At 37.1% G+C, this 11,723-nt stretch overlaps 1 protein-coding gene across 1 annotated transcript in view; it reads right to left on the reverse strand.

Moving 5' to 3' along the window:
* Positions 1–3,520: 3,520 nt before the first annotated feature.
* Positions 3,521–11,723, reverse strand: part of Cldn12 (claudin 12) — a 25,982-nt gene continuing 17,779 nt past the window's right edge. Inside the window, exons 3-4 of the transcript XR_007341354.1 lie at positions 9,042–9,213; positions 3,521–7,772 (exon numbers count right to left, since the gene is read on the reverse strand). The gene's annotated coding sequence lies outside the window, so the exon portion shown is untranslated. The remainder of the gene's footprint in view (positions 7,773–9,041; positions 9,214–11,723) is intronic.

Genomic DNA, 11,723 nt, shown 5'->3' on the forward strand with positions numbered 1-11,723 from the left:
TCTGTATTCAAGCTAAGAGCTGAACTGTGAGATGGGGACCAAAGAAGTCTCTAAGGGGAGCTACCTGCTCTGAATGGAAGGAAGGAAGGAAGGAAGGAAGGAAGGAAGGAAGGAGGGAGGGATGGAAGGAAGGAAGGAAGGAAGGAAGGAAGGAAGGAGGGAGGGAGGGAGGGAGGGAAGAAGGGAGGGAGGAAGGGAGGGAAAAGAAAGAGAAGTCAGTCTACCCTGGGTGGGGCCACTCTTTTTGCTCTCCTGGAAGCTTCCTAGGTCAGCCTTCCTCTAAGTGCTCACTGAACACTCTCATCAGTTTCAAAGCCCCATTCCCATTGCTCACGTGTGTGATAGGCTGCTTTAGAGCACTGGGTTCATACTGGCAGCTGGATGCCTGCTATGGACCTGATGGAAGCTTCCTTCCCCCAATTCTCCAGTTGCTTTCATTGGATTCACCTCTTTCTGGGGTCCTAAACCTCTACAGTGGTACTGCTGGGAGGTTCTGCCTGGAGACTCTGTATTAAGCCTTGTTATAAAACACAACAGAAGGGATGCAATGAACATGTGCTGTGCCCTCCTGTACAGCCACTTCCTGAATAAGAAAGCCCCGATTTCCTTGGGAACTTTCCCTTCACCATCAGATGTAGTCTTGGAAGGACATGAAAGCAAATGTATCCTCCTTCAGCCACCAACACACATATTAAGGAGGGACCACATGGAATGAATCAGGCAAATCAGTCTCTTTTCCAGGGGTCTGGATCTTTAGTGGAGTAACAAGACTGGAACACAGTGGAGCCTACATAAACAATTTCTGAAGAGTATATCCCCAAAATATTTCCAGTAACATTTTGTTTAGTTGGTTTATTTGTTTGCATCCAAAGAACACTAATTGACACATATTTATTTGGTAATGTTTTCTATAGTGCAGAGTTTAAAGAAAACATCTTTTAATAATATCATTTCAAAATAATAAGGAAGGACATAGTCAAAGCTCTGGCTTCCTGTTCACATGGAAACCAGACGATGCTCTCCCAGGAGACTCTTGCTTTATTAAGATTACTGGTCTTTTTTTCCTAGCAATGTTAGGAGGTCAGAATAAATGCCAAAAAGATAATAATAGGTCTTTGACCTTTATTTTCATGTGACTCTTTACTTTTCTTCTCTATGAGAGCAGATGATGTTGAACTCATATTTTTTCTCCAATTTGTGTTGACAAACAAAAAGAGAATCTTTGCTTCAATCTATTCATGTAGAAATCTAATTAGAAGATTCCTAAATCTAAAGAACGTTTCTCTAAAAATCTCATCGTTTTTAAATGAGGTAATATGCTTTTCTTGAAATAAAAAATACCGCTTTGCATTTGTTTCCAGTTCTTTGTTTTAGAGTGCTCCGTTTGAAGTCAAATCAAGAAATCTCTGGGAAATAAAATATTTGGGTGACAGAGCAAGAAAAGAGCATCTTTAGAATAATATATCTTGTAAAGCATTCAAGATGGGAAATAGAAGAATCCTGAATAACTGCATACGAACATAGGTTTGTAGGTACTGGAGAGTGATCTTAGTTTAGAAATCAGATATCCTGTGAGCTTTTTATTCTGCAGAGTAGCAGATCACACTGAGAAAGATGATCATTCTAGAACTGCTTGCTTGTCCTTATTCTCAGATGATTGCCCATGTAGAAAATTTGATGAAACTATAAACTATTGTAAATTATTAAATGAGTTGAGAAAGGTTCTTTGATTCCAAGTCATTAGAGTTCCCATATACTGGCTCTAACCAATTAGAAAATGTACTTGAAACAAAGACCTCATTCATAGTATCACAAAAGCTGAAGGCATAAATCTCTTAGCTTTAAATTTCAATATAAACCTCAAAACACTGAGTGTAAAAATCATACTGTGAAATGGTAGTTTTAAAATGAGAAACTTATATAAAAAACTTACATTTAAAAATGTTAAATGAAAAAGTATTATTAAATATTTATGGATTAAAATACAAAATTCAGATTACTGTTACTTCTGGATAGTGGAAGAAAAAATTGGAACTGGAGAACACTTATAAGGACTTTATTAATTAAGAAAAAGCCTAAAGGAAACAAGTGGCAAAATGTTAAGGTGTGTTATAGCTGGGTGATGGATATCATTGTTATCCTCTTATTATTCTCTGTAATTTTATTTACTTTCATAATAAAATGTATTTAATCATTATTGTAATTATGAGGAGTAAAACAAAATTTTCCTTATTGGTCTCTTATTCCAGTTGGAGAATCTGGGAATAAAATTTTAAAAAAAAACAGTGTGAATGGTTTTGTTGTTTGAGGGAAAATTCATCAGCAGATAAAGTAATGCATGAAACAAGTTGTAACTACCATGTCCACAGTTGATGCTGTTTAGATAAACCATCTTCTACGTTCCCCCTTAGGAGAAACAAGTCCCTCAAGCCTTTATATAAAACAGACATGGTTATAGTAAGGGGAAAATGTCCCAGGCTTGGTTGCCAATTTTGCCAGCTAGTAAAGTTACTTCCTCTGGTCCTCAGTTTTATCATTTATAAAGTGTGGGTATTTGGTGCTTTCCATTTCTCATAGGGTTGTTGTATAGAGTTATGTAGAGAAATAAAAACTTGAGACCGTTCACTATTATGGAAATGTTAGAGGATCCTGTGTATACAGTTTCACTGACTTTCAGATTGAATTTTATGAAATTCAAACATACTTAATATGTTGGTGAGTGAAAAAAACATCACATTTTTTTGGGAAAAGAGGAAAGTCTGCTTAATTTTGAAGGCTCAGTATCAGGAGAATTGTAATGTACCAACAGGATTTAATCCCCAGGATTCTCTGGAGAAGGAAGGTTACTACGTGCACTTTTTCTGAGTTACTAGAGGACTTTAGGCTATAGACTGAGAATGATAGAAATTAAGATTCTTTAGGTTATTTTTCTGTGGATAAAGAATATCCTCTAGGATTTACTTTAGCTAGAAATAGAATGTCAACTATTATATTTATCCACAGATAGAGAAAGGCAGTGATTAAAGGCACAAACCCAAAAGTTACACCGTCTGGGTTTAAAACTAGACTTTGTCACTTGTAACTGGATGCTAGGGGATTTAAGCTCTTAGGCCTCAGTCTGTACACAAGTAAGATGGTGATGATAATAGTAACTACTTTCTGGCCATCAGAATTTCAGGGAAGGCAATCATACCTTTCTCCAAGGGTGATATATCTTTCTCTGTGGGCCCTGAAATATTTTAGTTGTTGATAGACCTTTATTTTTATTTATTTATACATGGTGCTGAGAATCAAACCCAGTGCCTCACACATGCCAGGCAAGTGTGCTACCACTGAGTCATAGCCCCAGCCCCTAAAATTTATATTTTTAAGAAAAAAAATTTAAACTTATAAGTTCAAAATAAGTTGTGGGTATAAAGAAAAGGCCTGTACAACTGAGGATGGCTAAAATTGAAGCTTCCTTACCTTTTTGGTGTATTCACTCTGGCCTTCTTTCACTCTCCAAGCCAAGAACCAATAAGAGAAAGTAGACACAGAAGTCAGACAGTTGGAGATCAAAAGACATCCAAATATCCCTTATCTATAATTCCAAAATCTAAACATCTCTAAAAATTTAAAGTGCTTTTGTAATTTATTTGGCATCAAAAATTAATATCATCTGAATTCATCTGACAGTAAAACGTGATCTGAATTGATATGATATAGTCTTAATTTATTTCACTTGGTGTGGATATTCATATCCTTTATTACAGAAATCCTAATATGTTTGATAGGATGTTGCTTCAAAATCTGTTTGTGAACCATACAATCTCTCCAAAATCTGAAAATTCTGTATTTTAAAACTCACCTGGCCCCAAAAGTTTCAGATAACAGATTGTGGACAAGGCCAGGTTTACTGCTGATAAACCTGAATTGAGAAAAACATCAACATTCCAGAAGTACAGAGGCAGAGCTCTCAGAGCAAAGGTAGTGAATGGAGGAGCAGAGATCCACTTAGGCTAGAGGAACTGCAGTTGCTCATTTCATTTCTTAAATTCACAAACTCGATCAAACTCCTTCTGAGAAGGAAGAAGTAAGGGGGGAGGGCAAAACTGAGGAGCTCAGGTAGGTCCTCCCAGATGTTTTCTTCCTAGGAAGTTAATTAGAAATCAGCTTCTTCCCCAAACTATCAATGGTGGAAACATGAGAAGCAGCAATAAATGTTCCCCACTGCTACAGTGTGGATCTTAAATGTCCCCACAAAGGTCCACCTGTTAAAAGACTTGATCCCCAGCTTGGTGCTATTAGGAGGAGGAGGAATCTTTTAGAGGTGGAGCCTAGTGATCTTTAGGTCACTGGGGATGTGCCCTCAAAGGAAATTATGGGACCTTGGTCTTCCTCTTCTTCTCTTTCACTTCCCAGCGGTGAAGTGTTTTTGCTTGGCCACACACTCTTGCTGTGATGTGTTGCCACTGGTTCAAAGCAACGGGGCCACCAAATCATGGACTGAAACTTCTAAAATTATAAGCCAAAATAAACCTTTTCTCACTGAAACTTCTAAAATTATAAGCCAAAATAAACCTTTTCTCTTTATAAGTTGATTATCTCAAATGTTTGTTATAGTAATGGAAAGCTAACTAACAAACCCATTAAAAATGGGGTCATTATGAAGAGTAAATAAAATCATGGCTTACGGAGCTTGGCACTGCACTTGACTCACAGGAAGCCTCAATAGATGTTGCTGTCATTATTATTGTCTAAACATGTATCATGCACTGGAGTAATTTCCTTCTGGCTTTTAGTCTTAGGAAAGTGTGATCCACTCCAATTACAATCTCTTTTCGTGGGAAGGGAAGTTAAGGGGTTGCTTACAAAAGCTAGTGAACCCTCTCAAGGAGAGTACTGGCCCCTAAGGAATAGATTTCATCTTATAATTTTATTTTCCCTCTCATTCTGTCACATTTTCCTTGTTCTGCTTTCTTCACTCTCTCATTTTACATTTTACTTTGTATTTTATTTATTTTTTGAACTTTAGTGTTTTTACTAGCTACTCTAAATCCTTTCTGAAACAAAGCTGAGTATAATTATATAAATGACTTTGAAAGAATTCGAAGGACCTCAAAATTATTTGCTGCTTATTTTAAACAAAATAAAAATTAAATTGGTCATATATGGAGGAGAAATTCTAGGATTAAATTTGCATGACTGATATTTGGTGAAAGAAAGAAATATTTTTCTTTTTTGTATCCAATTGTCTTCTGGCTCCATGAACCAGAAATTTCTTCTTTCAGAGGTATTAATGAAGTACATCTATTTTATAAGCAATACCTGACGAGACAAACATGAAAAAGGTGAAAAAGGTGACTGGAGTGGGAGAAAGAGAGAAGAGTGGTGCAAAGCTTTGGGGAAAGAAAAGCAAAAGCTCCAGAAAATTAAAAATATCTTACAGAGATCTATGCACAGAAATTCATAAATCCTGATGTGACTTTTAAAGCTTTTTCTGATCACAAAAATAATGCATGCCCACTATAAAGTATCTATAAAAGAGATTAGTACAGAACAATAAAAATTACCCAAATCCTTCCACTTTGAAGGCATTGCTAATGTTTTTGGTATATAGCAGCCAATCTTTTTTCTTTGCATAGATATTATTTTATTTTCCAAAGTAGGATGTTTAACTTATTGTTTTATAATTTGTTTTTCCAGTTAACTATAAATTCTAAATATCACCTGTTAGTCAGCTTTTCATTGTTGTAACTTAATACCTGAGATAATCAAGAAGGGAAAAGATTTCTTTTGGCTCCTTGTTTTGGAAGTTTTAGTTCATGGTTGCTGGTCCATTACTTTTGGGTCTGCAGCAAGGAAGAAGCATGTGGTAGAGGAAGCCCTCACCTCATGGCCAGAGTGAAAAAGAGATAACAGGTTAGGGTTACATTTTCCCCTTCAAGGGCTATCCCAGATGACCCAAGACCTTCCACTAGGCACCCCCTCTTAATGATTCTGCCAGTTCTCCAAAGCACCAAGCTGAGGACTAAACCATTAATACATGGGCCTTGGGGGGACATTCCAAAGCCAAACTATGAATTGTCCCATGTTACTAAAGATTCTTTAAAAATTTTATAACATAGAATACATGTTCATGGTAATATGTTCAAGCAATAGAAACAAAGTCAAACTCTTGGCTTATCTTGCCAATATCCTGTATGAACTTCTTAGAATAATTCATAAGAGTTGTAATATATACGAGTGTGTGTGTGTGTGTGTGTGTGTGTGTGTGTGTGTGGTGTTCTTTCAGACATTTTCTGTGCCTTTCTAGGGAATTAATTTTTCTATACATATTATCAATATTGTTCTACTCTGTATATTTTTTAATCTTTTCTCATCAGTCTATGTAGATCCTATTTCAATGTTTTTAATAGTTATATTTAGATTTATCAATCTCTTTTACATTGTTAGGGGAAAAATAAAGTTGGATTCCTTCCTTTTCTTATTTTACTAAAATATCAGAGACATGAAAGGGTTAAATGAAAAAAAAACCACAAAAAAATCAAACTTAAACTATACCTAACATACTGAATATGTTATGTAAGAAAATATGATTTTCAAATTTTTCTCTCTGAGGCTGGAAATGGACATTTTAAATATGACATTAAATAACTATAAAGGGAAGTACTGATATATCTTATTATAGGAAAAATTAAAACTTTGCAAAACAAAAAACAATCACAAAGTATAAACAATAAATGACAAACTGTTGAAGATAATTTCAATGAAAAAAGATAAATTATTGATTTCTTCAATAAGCAAAACTCATTGATAACTAAAGAACTGTTCATGAACTAGAAAATCTTAAAAGATGAGTCCTAGATGTGAGTTGGCATTTCACTGATAAAGAAATGCAAGTGGCCAAAACAAATAAGAAAAAAAAAAAAAAATGAACCACCTTATTAAGAAGTGAAAAATAAAACAAAAATTAACAAATTTAATAATATTTGGGCTTTTCAAGTCCCTTTGTTGGGCTTATGTAAAGAAATATTCTTAATCACAGTAGAAGGGTATATTGGCACAAACTTCTTTGGAAAATAAACAATTAATATCATCAAATTAAATATCCATATACTTTCACTCAGGAATTCCTTTTGGTCTTAATTCTATATAATTATGTACAGTGATATGTTCAAAGATATCTTATTATTTGAATAGCAAGTTCTCATGTTTAAATGAATTTTTTAAAAATGTGAAATCATTCCTTGGAATTACTTGGGTTAACCACTAGATGTCATGATTGTTCAATAAAAATAAAGGTATAGCCAGGTTTATCAACTGATTTTGGAAATTGGAAAGAACTTTATAGATATATGGTCCCCCACTTTACAATAAATAGTGCTTATACAAGCCACCTAGTACAACTCTGAAACATGGATATTTGGCCATATAATATAGCATATTGCAAAAGAGCGTTGTACAAAGTGACACTTAAGTTATCACTAAAAAATGTTTTTCTCATAAGGGAGATTCAGATTTCACTTGCTTTTTACAAGGCTTTAGCCTAAAATTGAGTAGGTTCATTTGATGTGATTAGGGGCTTCTAAGAGAAATGAGGGCATCAGAGAATCTCATCTCTAACATCGAAGATTTATTTTGGGGATCTGAAAAATATTCTATCTTTAAGAGTGGCATACTTGGGGCTGGGTATGTGGCTCAAGTGGTAGCACACTCACCTAGCATGCATGAGGCACTGGGTTCCATTCTCAGCGCCACATAAAAATAAAAGATATTGTGTCCACCTAAAACTAAAAAAATAAATATTAAAAAAAGAGTGGCATACTAAATTGTAAAATACCTCTGAGTGGAGTGACCCCTCAAGTACTATAGTTGAAATTTTTCAGATTCATTGGATTTTAAGCAATAACAAGGCTCCCTGTGAATGAAACAAAGGAAAAGGGATGGGGCGGCACATTGGGAAGATGTGGCTCTTAGCATGGACTCTGGATGTCCACTCTAGTGTCTTTTAAGCTAAATATTATATAATTAGTGTATCAATGCCCCCCTCCGCCTGCCCAGGTCCCTCCCCACTCCTCCTGGCCACAAAGTAGAAGGCTTACAGCATTGGCACTTATCCTTAGGGTACACATGGCCAATACTGATTAAATAAGAATGATTCTTCCAGGACCATGGTTCATATGTGCATGTGCCATAGTTTCTGCCCCCAAACCAAAAGGTTACATATTTAATTTAGCAGGATAGAAGAACAGTACAGGGGCCCAAGGCTGGCAGAGGGGTGGATCTTTTTGTGGTGTCTCCTCTACCTACACCAAGACCTATCAATCACAGCATAACCAACTTCTCACTGGGCCCTTTTGTTATGTCAGAAGGTAAATGTTGTATCTCATTCTTATTTTCCTCTTAAAATACTAGCAGATGCAGGGCGGGGGTATCAAATAACAATTGACTCATTATTTTTTCTTATTTAAGACAGACAGTTTAATCAGAAAACACTGATAGATGTATTTGGCTTCCTTGAGTTCATAAGGTATTTTGAATGAAAACACACTCATTATTCAACTCCCAATATTAGCATAAATTTGGCCTGTTTTCTGTAGGAGAACCAACAAATCTGCAAAGGAAGATTCTGATGTATAAACTGGCTTCTCCTTCAATCCCAATCTCAACATTAGATAGCAGTGAGACCTTAAGAAAAGTCATTGCACTCTCATGATCACAATGACAGAGTAAGATGAAAATTACTGGTCTCAATTTAGAGAGGTGGAAACTGAGAAACAGGATTTCAGATACCTACACAGTAAGACAAAGACCTGGAACTATAGAGACTTCAATTCTCCCAATTCCATGTACTTTCTGCTGTATCCTACTTGAAAATGATATGAAAGGTATAATCAATTATGTTCATTTTTAACCAATACCAGATTCATTTTCTCTTCAAGTCCACCAAGGTATGGGAATCACTACTTCTGAATATAATTGATCCTCATTATTTTTGAATTCTGTATTTGCAAATTCACTTAATAAATTTTGTTTGTAACCCCAGAATGAACACTCACTGTGTTTTCATGGCCAATCTCAGACATGTGTAGAGCTGCAAAACTGGGCTGACATACTTGTTCCAGTTGACATACATGTTCCAGCAACACTCTTTGCCTTTTTGTTTCAATTCTTACACTGAATTAAGTGTCCTGGTTAGTCTCAGTGGTTAAGCAGTTCTGGGTTCAATCCCTGGACCAAAAAAATATATAAGTCAACAATGTACATTCAATAAAATATCTTTAAACAGAAATGACATAAAACTAGATTATGTACTGATGGATTGATTAAAATTTTATGACCAGAGGTTCCCAGGTACCTAACCCTACAAGCAGTGTTCAGTGTTTGCTAATTCAATGTTCATGGTGACTTTATAGAACACAACTCTCATGAATAATGAAAAGACTACATTTAGATATAATCTCATGTGTTGGTTCAAAGTACATCACCTCAACCCTACTAATGTCAGTGCCTACCTTGGCTCCCTCTCCTCTCTACTGTGGGGAATACATAAGTCTATTAAGGGTTTCAGTACTTGGATTTGGAAAATCAGAGCTCTAATACCACTGTTTGAAATTAATGAACAACAAAATGTATTTCTCTGCCTGCAACTATTTTGGGACTGGTTTAAAAAGAGAAGGGACCTGCTGCTTTGTTGAGAGCCACAGCCGAGTCAGGATGACGCATGGCATTTGTGCCAAAAGTAGTGGTTGAGAGGTGACACTAACGAGCCATTAAGATGACTTTTGAGTTCTGGTGGAGTTCCCGTTGAGTTCCGCTTGAGCTCTCGCGGGGGTTCCCGGAGAGTTCCCATTGGTTGGGGAAGTGCCGGAGGAGGGATAATTCCATTTGCTGGTTCCTGGAGGAGCCGTGTGGCGTTTGGGAGGATTCCCGGGGAGCGTGTGTGGAGTGTGCTGGTGGAGTTCAGAAATAAAGTTTGTTCCTGCTTCAGTGGCTCGTGATTTGTGCCCAGCCAGACTGCGGCATTTGGTGGCCCGTACGGGGAACGCCTGAAGCTCGGAGGTAAGTGAAATTGCTCACCCCTAAGGGAAGGCGAGAGAATGGGTGACCATTTCAAAAAACAATGTGTTCTTGTTTTGATTTGTTTTGTTTTTGTTTCAAGCTGCCTATCCCTAGAACTTTCTCAGGCAAACTGGGAAAAATGGTTTGCTCAAGGTTTGAAGTTGTTCACCCCTGAGGAAGAGATAGAAATAGACCACAAATGCACATGTCAAGAAAATAGGAAAACTGATACAATGATTTTTTTGTTCCGTTTTTGTTTCATTCTGTTTTGGTTTTGTTTTGTGTTATCTTGTTGGGTTGCATTATCTTTATAATAAATTAAAAATTAGTAAAAAACAAACCAAAAGAGTGTTAAGTAAATTGTTAGAGGTTCAGACCATGGAGAAAGACATTTTAGATCAAGCAAAAGAGAAGGTCCCTCAAGATAGTCAGAGAGAGGAAGAAAATTTAAAGGAAAAGGGGCTATTAGAGAAAAGGCTACAACAGGAGGCTGCTACTAACACTGTTCTATCACGAGAGGGCATAATTCAACCAACAGCTCCACCTATGGAGACAGCTGAGTGGCCCTCAACCCCCATAGTTGATAGATGGGATCCTGAGACAGGACCTCAAAGATTAGCATGCCCTGTACTTGACCAGGCAGGAGGGCAGCGAATTCACCATGCTCTAGATTTCAAAACAGTGAAGCAGTTAAAGGAGGCTGGAACAACCTATGGCCCTCAAGGACCCTTCACTGTAAGCATGGTCGAATCAATTACCAACTTGGACATGACGCCAGCAGACTGGGCTAGCATGTGTAAATCTGTGCTAAATGGAGGACAATATTTGTTATGGAAGGTTGCCAATGAGGAATTTTGCACGGAGACGGCTAGGTGAAATGCAGCAGCCAGTTACCCTCAAAGAAATCTAGACATGTTGTTAGGAAAAGGACCTTATGAGGGTCAACGGCAACAAATTGAATATGATCCTGCTATATATATTCACAAATTGCTGCAGAAGCAGTTAGGGCATGGAAGACTTTACAAGGACATGGAGATTTACAAGGTCAATTATCTAAGGTAATACAGGGAGCTAATGAACCTTACGCTGATTTTGTAGATAGGCTTATTCAAACAGCTACCAGAGTTTTGGGGGATACAGAACAATCAATGCCATTAATAAAACAACTGGCTTATGAGCAAGCAAATTGTTGGTGCAGAGAGGTCATTAGACCATGGAAACTTGGAGATTTAAACACATATATTAAATTATGTAGAGACATTAATGAACAAGGGCAAGTCTTGGCAGCTGCAGTACAACAGGCTTTAGATGCCAGGCCAAAAACATGCTACAATTGTGAACAAACAGGACATTTTAAAAGGAATTGCCCCATAGGAGGAGGGTTTAACAAAACTAGGTATCAAAGGGGTAGAATACCGGGTATTTGCCCACGATGCCGTAGAAGGAGACATTGGGCTAATGAATTCCGTTCTCAAACCACCATAGAGGGTACTCCGTTATCAAAAAACGGACAAGGACCAGGTGTTTACCCACGATATCGTGGAGAAAGGCATCAGGCTCCATTGCCAAAAAACGGACAGGGGGATCAATGCTCCAGGGCCCACAACCACAAATATACGGGGCACTGGAGGAACCCAGAAACACCATGGAGGAACCCAGCAACACCATCAGGTTAGTGA

This window comes from Marmota marmota, unplaced genomic scaffold, assembly GCF_001458135.2.
Source record: "Marmota marmota marmota unplaced genomic scaffold, marMar, whole genome shotgun sequence".
NCBI lineage: Eukaryota > Metazoa > Chordata > Mammalia > Rodentia > Sciuridae > Marmota > Marmota marmota.